The 15097-nt window shown below is 47.3% G+C and overlaps 1 protein-coding gene and 1 pseudogene across 1 annotated transcript in view; both read left to right on the top strand.

Annotated features, from left to right (window-relative positions):
- The window catches only part of ATH9 (ABC2 homolog 9), a 60902-nt gene that overhangs the window by 18147 nt on the left and 27658 nt on the right, over positions 1-15097 (top strand). The gene's annotated exons all lie outside the window — the stretch shown is intronic.
- On the top strand, positions 11248-14247 carry LOC147461331 (uncharacterized; annotated as a pseudogene).

Genomic DNA, 15097 nt, shown 5'->3' on the forward strand with positions numbered 1-15097 from the left:
ATCATCACCACTCAACTCTTTCATAAAGATCGAGTAAACAAACAGACTGGATTTCATTAATTTTGAAATAGCCGAAGCCGATACAATAGGGACAGACTCGCCCTTTAGTTTAATATCAAGTACAATTGTTCTGCCCTTTTCTGTAGTCAAAGTCGCTTTTCTCGCCCGATAATCGACCACGGCATTGTTCTTGTGGTACCAGGGAATCCCTAAGAGAACATCACAACCCTCCAAAGGCATTATGAAGAAGTCCTCATGCCCCAAATACCCCTGACAATGCAACCGAAGTTTGCCAATGACAGGTGTAATGGCTGTGTCCCTGCCGGGTGCCGCTAGAACTGCCTCTGCAAATGGTCCCATCCGATCGGGAGTAATCTCGAGCCGCGCCGCCAATTCCGGTGAAATGAAGTTGGCCTTGGCTCCTCCATCAAAGAAAATCAGGGCCTCTTGATCTTTCACTTTGCCCCAAGCTCGGCAAAGTTCTGTACTCTCATCCATGGTGTCGGGATCAGTACCCACACAATCTGGAACCAGTCCTGTTTTCATCTTGCCTTTTCGTACACGGTTCTCAGCTGCTCTCGAACTCTCAGGCCTTTCGTCGTCCTTGTCATTCTGTTCTTTCTGTGCCTTTTTAGGGCACTTCGCGGAGATATGTCCAGTTTTCCCGCATCCAAAGCACTTCCCCTCCCTGATGTAGCGAGTCCGCTCCTGATGAGTAAGTCTGGGTCGTGCATCCTTTTTCTCTGGGTTGCTCTTTCGTTTTCTACTTTCATTCCCAGAAGTCTGTCCGGTTCGTTGTGTCATGACCTCATCTGTGGGGTAGGTCAGACTGCCAGAGTGAATTGCAAAGCCCCGCTTCGCATGACTCATCAACTCCTGAATAGAAGCTGACTTCTGTTCCAAGCAGTGGTCTCGGATCTCTGTAGGTAGACCCAATGTAAACCGCTCAATTTGTTCTCTGAACGAGATCTTCTTGAATGAAGAGGCAGGTAGAAAAGAGTTCCAGAATCTTTCACAGTAAGAATTCACTGTATCGCTCTTGGTCATCCGGAGATGGTTCCAAGCAGCTCGTATATCTCGCTCAAACTCTTGAGTCAACCAAGAAGAAATAAAAAGCCTCTTGAATTTCAGCCATGTAACTGGCACAGTCTTGCTTAATAGAAGCGTGGACCACCAAGTACGAGCATTCCCCTCAGAGTAAGAGGCAGCTCTCCGAATCTTGGAGTGCTCTGAATAGCGTCCTCCCGCGAAAGCGATGTCAAACTGCTGTATAAGAGACAAAGCCTTCGAAGCATCTGAGTATCCTGAAAAGTATCAAACTTGATCGAGTGGCCACCTTCCTTAAACTCTCGGACTTTCTTGCTGTTATCTTCGAGAAAGTCATACTGGTTGGCTTTGTAAAAATTCTTCTTGTTCGCATAAAACTTTCCGTCATCGGAATCTGAGCTGTCTGTAGACGAGTCCTCAGTAGAACTGTCAGTCTCTGGGCGAGATGTAGCCTTCTTTGCCTTTTTCTTGCCCGTTCCGAAGCTTTGTGTTTTGCTTCGCTTTTTGCTTTTTTTCTGTCTTCTTCGCTCTAATCCGAGGAGCTAGAAGAACTGTCAGAAGAAGAAGAAGAAGAACTGGGTACTCCTTCAAATCGAACACGCTTCTTCCGTTTCTTTGCTTTGTCGAATGTCGACTGACGACCCAAATATCCCGGGAAGTCAGTACCTTTGTTCTGCTTTTTGCCGTGCTTTTTGCCGTGCTTTTTGTCTTTCTTTTGCACGTCGAAAAGCTGAGCAATCCGTGCATCAACCACGTTCTCCAGTTCCTTCTCCGTATATTTCTTGGAGGTAGAAGGTTTCTTGAGAGCGGGTTTCGGGAGTGGTGTTGTGGTTCTCTGCCACTCCATCTGTACCTCTTTCAAAGAGGTCTGGTTCATATATTTTACCATCTTCGGGTCCTTGGCAAAATTGAGCATCATCTTTGTTGCATCGCCAATCAATTGACGACGCTCCATCTCTGTTTGCTCCCCCTGAGTAGGCCGAGGCGGGCCATACTCTCTGTCTGAATCTTCGTTGTGATCCCAGCCCGCATCTCCAGATGCAGAGGGAGTCGACTGATCATTGCCTGAAGCCATAGGTGCCGCGGAAAAAAATTCGGGGATCGGATTTCCCGTAGAAGAGAAATCGGCCGTGCTCTGATACCACTGTAACAAACTTGGACACTCCAAGTCAAGAATCAACCGCGACAGCACCAAATAACCACTTCAAAACAATTCACAGATCACAATAGATTTGCACTGGCCCGGCGGAGTTCCGTGCCTAGAGATATTGGCCCCAAAGACTGGCGCCCCTTTCGGTATTTCTTTTTGTATTAATCAATCATCAAAGTACAAGAGAGCGGTTAGGGTTTCACTCTCAGACTCTGCGTCCAGATGCTCTGAGAAGTGAGGCCCTCACCACTAATTTAAAGGTTACAAGGGATGCCCAAAAGCAGAGCCCCAAAAGCTTTTAAAATCAAAAGCATCAGTTCTCTCTCTCTCTTAGAGAGTCTTTTCTCTTTTTTTTTAATAAAAAAAAAGCAAAAGCAAAATTCGCGTCGCTCATCGTTTTCCAAAAATTTTTTTTTTTTAAATTTTTTTTTTTATAAAATAATCCGCCTCCGCGATTTCCGGAATTTAGGGTTTTTGGCAAAAATTAGGGTTTGCAGGAATTTTAGGGTTTCTGGCAGAAATTAGGGTTTCTGCTGTCCGCCACGTCATCACTTTGTGACATACCCCCCTCTTGAAAGCATTGTAATCGACCGCGATTACGCCTGCAAAACCGACAAAAGCCATAAACCGTCTTAGCAGACACTGACTGTTAGTACCTACGTACTAGGAACGCACATCTAGCACATGTACAAAATCGACAGTCACATCACACGACATCACAGGACATCACCAGATATCACAGGACATCACATGACATTCAACATTCATTCGGATCTTAGACCATGATTTATCGGCAATGTAGCTAGCAATCACATCTAGGTCCAATCGGGACCTCATCGATGTCCGATTGACTAACCCCTATTGCAACCATGTCTATTCGAGATCAAGTAGACCAAAATGCTGCAGTCATTTCGGCTATCAGTTCCTGCACTCACAAGAAGTCAAGAACAAATCAGTATCATAATCAGGAATTCCATTTCATAAAGTCATCCAGCAGAATACTGTCAGCTCTCAGTATCCCTGAAGCTCAAAGAGACATCAGTGACTTTAGTATCAAAATCGAGGCATCTGTTGACAAAGGAGTGGAGTAACTCCCCTCTTGTGCATCCCACTGCACCAGATCTTCGGCCAAGCTGAATTCTGGGTTCCATTTGGAGTAGACTATGCTAAACCAAAAGCATCGAGGTAAAGTTTCACAATCTGAGGAGTATCTGCTAGGTCCTCCTCCTCCATCCACTTCGCATCAAGTGCAGGATAATTCTTGAACTTAACCAAGAACCGCCTTCGAACTTTACCCTTATTCTTCGTATCCTTATGTGCCAAAATCTGTTCAGGAACAAGGATCTCCTCGTTTTCTTCCACTTCGGGTTGCTCATCAGGCTCCCCATCATCAGGCACATCACCTTTAAAAGGTTTCAAGAGATTCACATGAAATGCATTGTGAATCCTCCAAGTATCTGGCAGTTTCAATCGGAAGGAGACTTCATTTATCTTTTCAGTAATCTGGAAAGGTCCGTAGTATCACATACTAAGCTTTGGAAAAAGCCTCTCCTTTCCCTTTTTTTTTTCTTAGGCGTGCCTTCTCAAAAGTAAGAGCACCCAATCATCCTCCTTCAGTTTCCAGTCGCGACGATGGCGATCCGCTCCCTTTTTCTGTCGTTCTTGAGACTTCTGTAAAGTCTCGTGAACCTTGGCAAAAGCCGTATCCAAATCTCGCGAATATTCATCCGCTTCAAATTTCTAATCTTTCGTGCTCAGGAAGGATGGAACCTTCGCAGCAGTTTCAACAATCTCTCATGGCGTCTTCCCCGTCGAAGAGTGTATCGTGTTATTGTAGGCAAATTCCACCAAAGGTAAGTTCTTTTCCCATTGAGTCTTCTGATGCGAGATACAAGACTTCAATAAATCTAAAATCACTGAATTGGCAATCTCAAATTGCCCGTCAGTCTGCAAGTGGAACGATGACGAGAACTGCAACCGCGTCCCAATGTTCTCCCAAATTGCCTTCCAAAACAAACTCATAAATCTGGGGTCTCTGTCAGAGACAATCGTCTCAGGCGTGCCATGTAATCGGAAAATCATCGTGATCATTCTGTATTCTCGGGAGATAAAAAAAAATGAAATCCATTTCAATATTTTCCCAGGGGCGGGTGGGTATAGGTAAAGGCTGTAACAATCCCTGTGCCTTATGCCTGTCAAACTTGACCTTCTGGCATACCAAGCAACTACGCACAAACTCTTCCACATCCTTCTTCAGTCTCCGCCAAAAGAAATCTCTCTCTACCCCTTTCATGGTGGTAGCAATGCTGCGGTGACCCGTAAAAGGTGGACAGTGGCAATCAGTCATAACCTTTTCCCTCAACGGCTGTGTAACGCACAACATAGTCTTTTTCATCAAGTAGCCTTCCCGAAGGGAGTATCCAGCTACTGTCTCCCCATCCCGTATCCGTGTGAAAATATCTGCAAAATCTGTATCTGTGGCACACTGATCGACCATATCCTCGAAGCTCTTATGATGTATCGCGGAAATAGCCAGAACCAACGGTTTCCGAGACAAAGCATCTGCCACCACATTCTTCTGTCCCTGCACATGGACAATCTGGAAGTGAAACTGTGACAAGATGTTCGCCCACCGCATCTGCTTTTCCGAAAGCTGCTTCTGTGACAAGAAGTAGCGCAAACTCTGATGGTCTGCAAAGACAGTAAAATCCGCTGCGAGTAGGTAATGCTGCCACTGAGTAAGAGCATGGATAACCGCCAAAAGCTCTTTCTCATAAATCTGTGCTGTCATCTCCGGCCTAGAGAACAAACGGCTCTCGTAAGCTATGACATGGCCTTCTTGCATCAAGACCGCACCCAGACTACGACCACAAGCATCACAATATACTTCGAATGACTTCTGCAAGTCCGGCAAAGTCAAAATAGGTCCCGTAGTCAATTTCTCTTTCAATGTCTGAAAGGCAGTCACCTCTGTGGGTCCCCACGAAAAAGGTACTCCTTTCTGTGTCAAGATATGCAAAGGGGAAGCAACCTCTGCAAACTTTCGTATGAACCGCCTGTAGTACGAACATAGTCCCAAGAAGCTTCTAACTTCATGGACATTCTTCAAGTCGGGCCAATCACGGATAGTCTCTATCTTGGCCGGATCCATTTGCACTCCTGCTGCTGACACAATGTGCCCCAAAAAGTGTATCTCTGGTAGGAAAAATTCACTTTTCTTTGCATTGATCACTAACTTGTGATCTCGTAATGCCTGAAAGACTTGAAGCAGATGATCTCTGTGTTCTGCCTCATTCTTGGAGAAAACAATGATGTCGTCAAAGAAAGTGCCAACAAATAGCCTGTACTCTCGAAAAATCCTATCCATCATCCGGTTAAATGTCGCAGGAGCATTGGTTAAGCCAAAAGGCATCACCAAAAACTCAAATAACCCAAAAGTCGTCCGAAAAGCTGTCTTGTAGACGTCTCCCGGTGCTATTCTGATCTGATGATATCCACTCTTCAAGTCAATCCTGCTAAAGCATGAGGATCCCTGTAACCTGTCGAGTATATCATCGATCCTAGGAATTGGAAATCTGTTCTTGATGGTGATTTTGTTGAGAGCTCTATAATCGATGCACATTCTCCAAGATCCGTCTTTCTTCAAAACCAACAATACTGGAGAGCAATACGGTGAAGTACTAGGCTGGACAAGACCCTTTTCCAAGAGGTCTTTCACTTGGTTCATAATCTCTTCATTCTGTGCTCGGCTCACACGGTAGGGTGGCCGGTTCGGTGGTGTACTACCAGGTATCAGATCAATGGTATGATCTTCAGGACGAGCAGGTGGTAACTCTCCTGGCAGGCCTTCTGAGAAGCAATCGGCGTGAGAGTGTAGAAAATCTTGGCGTTCTTTATCAAGTTTAGACATATTTGTCCTCTCATCACCACTCAACTCTTTCATAAAGATCGAGTAAACAAACAGACTGGATTTCATTAATTTTGAAATAGCCGAAGCCGATACAATAGGGACAGACTCGCCCTTTAGTTTAATATCAAGTACAATTGTTCTGCCCTTTTCTGTAGTCAAAGTCGCTTTTCTCGCCCGATAATCGACCACGGCATTGTTCTTGTGGTACCAGGGAATCCCTAAGAGAACATCACAACCCTCCAAAGGCATTATGAAGAAGTCCTCATGCCCCAAATACCCCTGACAATGCAACCGAAGTTTGCCAATGACAGGTGTAATGGCTGTGTCCCTGCCGGGTGCCGCTAGAACTGCCTCTGCAAATGGTCCCATCCGATCGGGAGTAATCTCGAGCCGCGCCGCCAATTCCGGTGAAATGAAGTTGGCCTTGGCTCCTCCATCAAAGAAAATCAGGGCCTCTTGATCTTTCACTTTGCCCCAAGCTCGGCAAAGTTCTGTACTCTCATCCATGGTGTCGGGATCAGTACCCACACAATCTGGAACCAGTCCTGTTTTCATCTTGCCTTTTCGTACACGGTCCTCAGCTGCTCTCGAACTCTCAGGCCTTTCGTCGTCCTTGTCATTCTGTTCTTTCTGTGCCTTTTTAGGGCACTTCGCGGAGATATGTCCAGTTTTCCCGCATCCAAAGCACTTCCCCTCCCTGATGTAGCGAGTCCGCTCCTGATGAGTAAGTCTGGGTCGTGCATCCTTTTTCTCTGGGTTGCTCTTTCGTTTTCTACTTTCATTCCCAGAAGTCTGTCCGGTTCGTTGTGTCATGACCTCATCTGTGGGGTAGGTCAGACTGCCAGAGTGAATTGCAAAGCCCCGCTTCGCATGACTCATCAACTCCTGAATAGAAGCTGACTTCTGTTCCAAGCAGTGGTCTCGGATCTCTGTAGGTAGACCCAATGTAAACCGCTCAATTTGTTCTCTGAACGAGATCTTCTTGAATGAAGAGGCAGGTAGAAAAGAGTTCCAGAATCTTTCACAGTAAGAATTCACTGTATCGCTCTTGGTCATCCGGAGATGGTTCCAAGCAGCTCGTATATCTCGCTCAAACTCTTGAGTCAACCAAGAAGAAATAAAAAGCCTCTTGAATTTCAGCCATGTAACTGGCACAGTCTTGCTTAATAGAAGCGTGGACCACCAAGTACGAGCATTCCCCTCAGAGTAAGAGGCAGCTCTCCGAATCTTGGAGTGCTCTGAATAGCGTCCTCCCGCGAAAGCGATGTCAAACTGCTGTATAAGAGACAAAGCCTTCGAAGCATCTGAGTATCCTGAAAAGTATCAAACTTGATCGAGTGGCCACCTTCCTTAAACTCTCGGACTTTCTTGCTGTTATCTTCGAGAAAGTCATACTGGTTGGCTTTGTAAAAATTCTTCTTGTTCGCATAAAACTTTCCGTCATCGGAATCTGAGCTGTCTGTAGACGAGTCCTCAGTAGAACTGTCAGTCTCTGGGCGAGATGTAGCCTTCTTTGCCTTTTTCTTGCCCGTTCCGAAGCTTTGTGTTTTGCTTCGCTTTTTGCTTTTTTTCTGTCTTCTTCGCTCTAATCCGAGGAGCTAGAAGAACTGTCAGAAGAAGAAGAAGAAGAACTGGGTACTCCTTCAAATCGAACACGCTTCTTCCGTTTCTTTGCTTTGTCGAATGTCGACTGACGACCCAAATATCCCGGGAAGTCAGTACCTTTGTTCTGCTTTTTGCCGTGCTTTTTGCCGTGCTTTTTGTCTTTCTTTTGCACGTCGAAAAGCTGAGCAATCCGTGCATCAACCACGTTCTCCAGTTCCTTCTCCGTATATTTCTTGGAGGTAGAAGGTTTCTTGAGAGCGGGTTTCGGGAGTGGTGTTGTGGTTCTCTGCCACTCCATCTGTACCTCTTTCAAAGAGGTCTGGTTCATATATTTTACCATCTTCGGGTCCTTGGCAAAATTGAGCATCATCTTTGTTGCATCGCCAATCAATTGACGACGCTCCATCTCTGTTTGCTCCCCCTGAGTAGGCCGAGGCGGGCCATACTCTCTGTCTGAATCTTCGTTGTGATCCCAGCCCGCATCTCCAGATGCAGAGGGAGTCGACTGATCATTGCCTGAAGCCATAGGTGCCGCGGAAAAAAATTCGGGGATCGGATTTCCCGTAGAAGAGAAATCGGCCGTGCTCTGATACCACTGTAACAAACTTGGACACTCCAAGTCAAGAATCAACCGCGACAGCACCAAATAACCACTTCAAAACAATTCACAGATCACAATAGATTTGCACTGGCCCGGCGGAGTTCCGTGCCTAGAGATATTGGCCCCAAAGACTGGCGCCCCTTTCGGTATTTCTTTTTGTATTAATCAATCATCAAAGTACAAGAGAGCGGTTAGGGTTTCACTCTCAGACTCTGCGTCCAGATGCTCTGAGAAGTGAGGCCCTCACCACTAATTTAAAGGTTACAAGGGATGCCCAAAAGCAGAGCCCCAAAAGCTTTTAAAATCAAAAGCATCAGTTCTCTCTCTCTCTTAGAGAGTCTTTTCTCTTTTTTTTTAATAAAAAAAAAGCAAAAGCAAAATTCGCGTCGCTCATCGTTTTCCAAAATTTTTTTTTTTTAATTTTTTTTTTTAATAAAATAATCCGCCTCCGCGATTTCCGGAATTTAGGGTTTTTGGCAAAAATTAGGGTTTGCAGGAATTTTAGGGTTTCTGGCAGAAATTAGGGTTTCTGCTGTCCGCCACGTCATCACTTTGTGACACAAGAAGTAGCGCAAACTCTGAAGGTTTGTAAAGACAGTAAAATCCGGTCCGAGTAGGTAATGCCGCCACTGAGTAAGAGCATGGATAACCGCCAAAAGCTCTTTCTCATAAATCTGTGCTGTTATCTCCGGCCTTGAGAACAATCGGCTCTCATAAGCCATGACATGGCCTTCTTGCATTAAGACCGCACCCAGACTACGACCACAAGCATCACAATATACTTCAAATGACTTCTGCATGTCCGGCAAAGTCAAAACTGGTCCTGTAATCAATTTCTTTTTCAATGTCTGAAAGGCAGCCACCTCTGTGGATCCCCACGAGAAAGGGACTCCTTTCTGTGTCAAGATATGCAAAGGGGAAGCAACCTTTGCAAACTTTCGAATGAACCGCCTGTAGTACGAACACAGTCCGAAGAAGCTTCTAACTTCATGGACATTCTTCAAATCGGGCCAATGAAGCAACCTCTGCAAACTTTCGAATGAACCGCCTGTAGTACGAACACAGTCCCAAGAAGCTTCTAACTTCATGGACATTCTTCAAATCGGGCCAATCACGGATAGTCTCTATCTTGGCCGGATCTATCTTGCTGAGCTCCCGACTTGTTAGGTGCAGCGGAATGAATGTTGTATTTTCTCAAGATTAGTGATCTTTACTGCTCAAGGTTCCTTTTAGTTCTTTAGGGAAAGAGAGCTTTCCGGCTGTAGAGTGCTGTGGTCACGAACAAAGTGAATGGATTGTGCGTGCAAATGAATGAGACTGAGAGAAGGAGAGAGAAGAGATACGACACGGAGAGGTTGTAAAACCCTCCTCCGAAGGCCCCACTCTCGTCGGCGAGAGTGGTGTATTCTTTGATTGCACAAGGTGTACAAGGCGTATGCAATGGACTATGCAACTTGGTCTATGCCGATGACGACGACGATGGCTGAAATCTGAGATCTTCTAATCGCTGAATTTCGGGACTGTTTCGGTGGCTGAAAATGACTGTTTTGGCTGCGTTTTCTTGGCTGAAAATGGGGTTTCTTAGGGCTGAAAACTGATGGTCTTTACGGGCTGAATCTGCTACACTTTAGGTGAATAATGCTGGTCTTAATTTGCTGCTGAAATCCAAAAACGCCAGGGGCTGAAATTGGTCCTTCTGTCGCCGGGGTTCTACAAATGCAAAAACGCTAGGCTGATCTACTGTGTCGTGATGACGCCGGGGCTGATCTGCTGTGCACAAATCGCCAAGGCTGATGTGATGCAAAAACGCTAGGTCTTCTGTGGAGAAAACGCCAGAGTAGTCGCGGGGGTTGGTCTTGCTGAGAAGTTGCCTGTTGAGCAAGGTGCTCCCGTTGCCTCTTCTGCCATTTAGTGCTAACTTGGGTTTGCTTATATATTAACTTAGCAAAATTGCCCTACCTACTTTTGTTGGAAAGTCACTTAAAAATAATAAGTGAAAATAACCAATAAATAGAAAAATAGGCTAAATGCACTGGAAAATCCCCCTAACTGATGCTAATGGATTCTGATGGGAATTCCGATGATCATGCTGTGTGCAACCGGAGGATATGCATCTATGCTAAGTGACTGGGCATGCACGGTCTACGAATAGACTCACAAAAGTGCCAGATCACTGCTAATCTAACTTGATCGGACTGACTGAACCTCGCTGTGGTGTAGCTTGTCCACGGACACATAGGGTTGGGATGTGTCACGTGACACGACTAGTCCCGAAGAACGGCTTTGGTGCAGCCACCCTGGCCAACCTAAGACGCAACATTAAGAGGGTCATTCGGCGGGTTATCGACCAGCTAGTTCTTCCCAGTGAGCTTACCCTGGAGGAGATCGACATGGTGGCATGCCACACATGCATCTATGCGGGCCTCATGGGCCAGACTAAGGCACCTAACACGTGGGAAGCGTACCAATCCGGGTCCTTCTGGTCCTTCGTTATGAACAAGTGGGGAGACGAGTGCCCCAAGCCCCTCCTTAAACGAATACTCTATTCTGGTCTAAATGGGGCCAGCTTGACTAGTCAAACGGGTGCCATCTCATCGAGTATTAGGGAGGCACACCAGACGTCCTTGTCCATCGACCTCATTGAATTTCAAAGAAAGGTCTTGGGGCACCCCATACTACAAGAACTAGCCCTTTTCCACAATATGGTGGGTTCAAGGAACCTCGTCTATCTTCCCTCCCAGACGAAGCCATACTACGGAAGGCCTGAGGAGGAGTCTCTACTTGGGAGAGGTCCGTGAGGTCTATAAGAGGGTCCCCCTTGCCGGATTAGGCGTATTCCCGCGTCTTCTCTGGCCCGCCCAGGAGGGCTGCGTAGCTGAGGTTAGAACGCCTATTATTAAGGGGACCTGGTGGAACACTCTTTACGGGCAAGTAATGGGTAACCGGGCTATGCAAAAGGAGACTCTCATCTTTCAAGCTCGCTATCAGAAAAAGGAGCTCGACCTCTTGAGAATCCTTGAAAAACGAGCGGATGAGCAGGCAGGCGAATATGGAGGAGATACGGCTGAGTTGGACCTCGAACTGGACGCCCACATAGGGGCGTTACTGGCCGATCGGTTTAAGGATAACTGGGCCTACCTGCTTCCGGACGAGCAGTGGTATGAGTATAAAAATTAGAGGTGGGATAGTCTGCCCAGATGGGCGTACGAGATACTAAATAAGATAGAGGAGGAGATGAAGGGAATGGGGGCTGCGTTCACACGACCCCAAAGGAAGAGAATGAGCTCCCAACATCTTCTTAAATCAGTAGAGGAGCGCCTGCGCCGGCTCCTTAAGCGGGCCAGGATGATTGATTCAGGGCTCCCCTTTCTCAACGGAGTACTTGTTCCTCACGAGTCAGGGCCGCTGTTACACCTGCCCAGTCCCTTGTGGGTCTGCACGAGCTATGCAGGTATTGAGCTGGATATGTGTACACCAATGACCCCCATCCAGAAAAGCTTCCTTCTTACCCTGATGGATGGAGACGTCCTAAAGTTAAACTTGTTGAGAGCCTTCCTGAGGCTAGTCTTTACATTGGATACCCGCGAGCAGTTTAGTCTCTTTCTGTGGGGGCTCGGGGCCACGGGAAAGTCGACCCTAACAGCGCTATTGGAGCACATACTAGGGGAGAGGTGTGAGAGCCTGGACGTGAGCCGGATAGCAAATAGACTTGAGCTGACACTGGTTGAAGGTAAGAACTTGCTACTCTTCCTAGATGTTACTCAACAACCGAGTAATGCGGCTGCCAGCATATTAAAAAGGTTGCTCTCCAACTAGAGGGTAATTGTGGAGGCTAAAGGGAGGCCCGCTATGTCGGTTAAGGCCGGCGCCCACTCCCTTTTTATGGCCAACTGGAGGTGGCCTGACGTGGACCGATCTAGCGGGGGGAGGAGACGCTTCCTCTTTATACAGACACCTAGAACGGTTACGCGCCGCAATCCCTTTCTTATTGAAAGGCTCAAGGGGGACGCCAGCGGGCTAGTTAATTGAGCCTTGGGAATGCCGCCCGACAAGACCCGGATAGGTCATAGTGTGGAAGCCCTTAACGAGTTAACAGGAGGCGGGGCGGACTGCTCAGGGCTTATTGAGTGGGTGACGAAAAAGGTCAGATATGACCCAGGGGCCGAAATACCACTAGGAGCAAAGAAGGTGCCTATTCCCGGGTCTCTCTACGAGGATTATATCCTCTATGTGGATGCAAATGGGATAGAACCTATCCCATTTAACCAATTTGGGGATGCGCTAGACGACGTTATAAGGTCGCAAGGATATCGCGACGTTGTTATTAGGAGGAGATCTATAGGGAGAGTAGTGCAAGGGCTAAGGCTGGGTCATGGGAAACCCATAAGGAAGAACAAAATAACAGGTTCAATGCGGTACCTGATGAAGACTGATCCTTGGCCGGGGTTTAAGGAGGACAAGGAAGGATGGGAACGGGGAGGCTGCGAGATAGTTGACCACGTTGAAGGCGCGGGCAATGTCGATAGTGTCGATAGTGCTGATACTTTATCCAGTGGGGAACACGTGGACAGAGAGGAAGAGGAGACCAAAGCGGAATGTACCCTACCCTCCAACCTAGGACCAATCCTGGAGGAAGGACAGGCCGTGGAAGCAAGGGAGGGAGAGCCTCTGCCTATCTAACCCCCCCGAAAGTGGAGAAGACCGTGGAATTCTTGGGGCAGTATCCAGAGCTTAAACAGGCCTATGGAAGAAAGGAGGTATGGATGGAGGACCAGATGGTTCAGTGGGCTGTTTATAGCATTAAGGTAAGGGAAGGTATAAAGGAACAGGTGGGGGGGGCTCTATCTGCAGGCAGAGAAAGCCCCCCCACAGACGGGTTATGGGCTGCCACCCTTATTACCGAGTACTACCTTGACCGGCTTGCCTTACTCTCTATCGGGCCAGTTGGGCTTTGGGTTATCGAGGTTGGCTGCCACCCCCTCTCGATACGAAGGGCTCGTTAATCTTCTCAATGAGGAGAGCAAGGCTATCACCAGCACGTGTTACCTACTCTTCCACCTATTTAGCCCCGAGAATGGCCCCTATTTCAACCGTAAATGCCCCGTGCAACACCTCTTCGCCAGGTCATATGCTGAGCTCCCCAGCTACTCGCGACTAGTCCCGAAGAACGGCTTTGGTGCAGCCACCCTGGCCAACCTAAGACGCAACATTAAGAGGGTCATTCGGCGGGTTATCGACCAGCTAGTTCTTCCCAGTGAGCTTACCCTGGAGGAGATCGACATGGTGGCATGCCACACATGCATCTATGCGGGCCTCATGGGCCAGACTAAGGCACCTAACACGTGGGAAGCGTACCAATCCGGGTCCTTCTGGTCCTTCGTTATGAACAAGTGGGGAGACGAGTGCCCCAAGCCCCTCCTTAAACGAATACTCTATTCTGGTCTAAATGGGGCCAGCTTGACTAGTCAAACGGGTGCCATCTCATCGAGTATTAGGGAGGCACACCAGACGTCCCTGTCCACCGACCTCATTGAATTTCAAAGAAAGGTCTTGGGGCACCCCATACTACAAGAACTAACCCTTTTCCACAATATGGTGGGTTCAAGGAACCTCGTCTATCTTCCCTCCCAGACGAAGCCATACTACGGAAGGCCTGAGGAGGAGTCTCTACCTGGAAAAACACGCAGCCTATACCACAACAGGTTGCTTACATCTCGTATACTTGCCTCCCACGAAGTCGTCCTTCTCATGCATATCGTCTCACACTTGGAAGAATATCGCTTGGGTATCCCCGTAAGTCTAGAAAACGACGGGTTGGTCTACCTTACTCGACGCTCCTGCTGTCTTTCTGCCCTTCACTCGCTGGACGCTTTGCTCAGACAAACCAGCTTGCGCTTTCTAGGGCTCGAAATCCCATTAGAACGCAAAGCCTAACTCACCCCCCCAGTCTCTTGAAACCCTTTAAGGGGGTATGAAAACTATCGACACTATCGACACTATCGACCTCCCCCCCTCTCTAACAATCTTATATTCACCTTTGTATGGGCTTAAAAGTACCAGACGGAACGCCACCTTCTTTACTCGCTGTTGTCTTTCTCTTCTATTCGTACCTCATCCAGAGCCGCCCTAGACCACTCCGAGCGCCACCTACTATCACGTGGGTTCATCGTCCCCAACCCTACCTTGGTCGTCTTGTTCAATCAATTAATGGTGTGCACTCCTGTTGCTGAGACAATGTGTCCCAAAAAGTGTATCTCTGGTAGGAAAAATTCACTTTTCTTTGCATTAATCACTAACTTGTGATCTCGTACTGCCTAAAAGACTTGAAGCAGATGATCTCTGTGTTCTGCCTCGTTCTTGGAGAAAACAATGATGTCGTCAAAGAAAGTGCCAACAAATAGCCTGTACTCTCGAAAACTCATGTCCATCATCCGGTTAAATGTCGTAGGAGCATTGGTTAAGCCAAAAGGCATCACCAAAAACTCAAATAACCCAAAAGTTGTCCGAAAGGCTGTCTTGTAGACGTCTCCCCGCGCGATCCTGATCTGATAATATCCACTCTTCAGATCAATCCTGCTAAAGCACGAGGATCCCTGTAACCTGTCGAGTATATCATTGATCCTAGGAATCGGAAATCTGTTCTTGATCGTGATTTTGTTAAGAGCTCTATAATCGATGCACATTCTCCAAGATCTGTCTTTCTTCAAAATCAACAACATTGGAGAGCAATACGGTGAAGTATTAGGCTGGACAAGACCCTTTTCCAAGAGGTCTTTCACTTGGT

Source organism: Adiantum capillus-veneris, chromosome 3 (assembly GCF_014529385.1).
Source record: "Adiantum capillus-veneris isolate H3 chromosome 3, ASM1452938v2, whole genome shotgun sequence".
NCBI lineage: Eukaryota > Viridiplantae > Streptophyta > Polypodiopsida > Polypodiales > Pteridaceae > Adiantum > Adiantum capillus-veneris.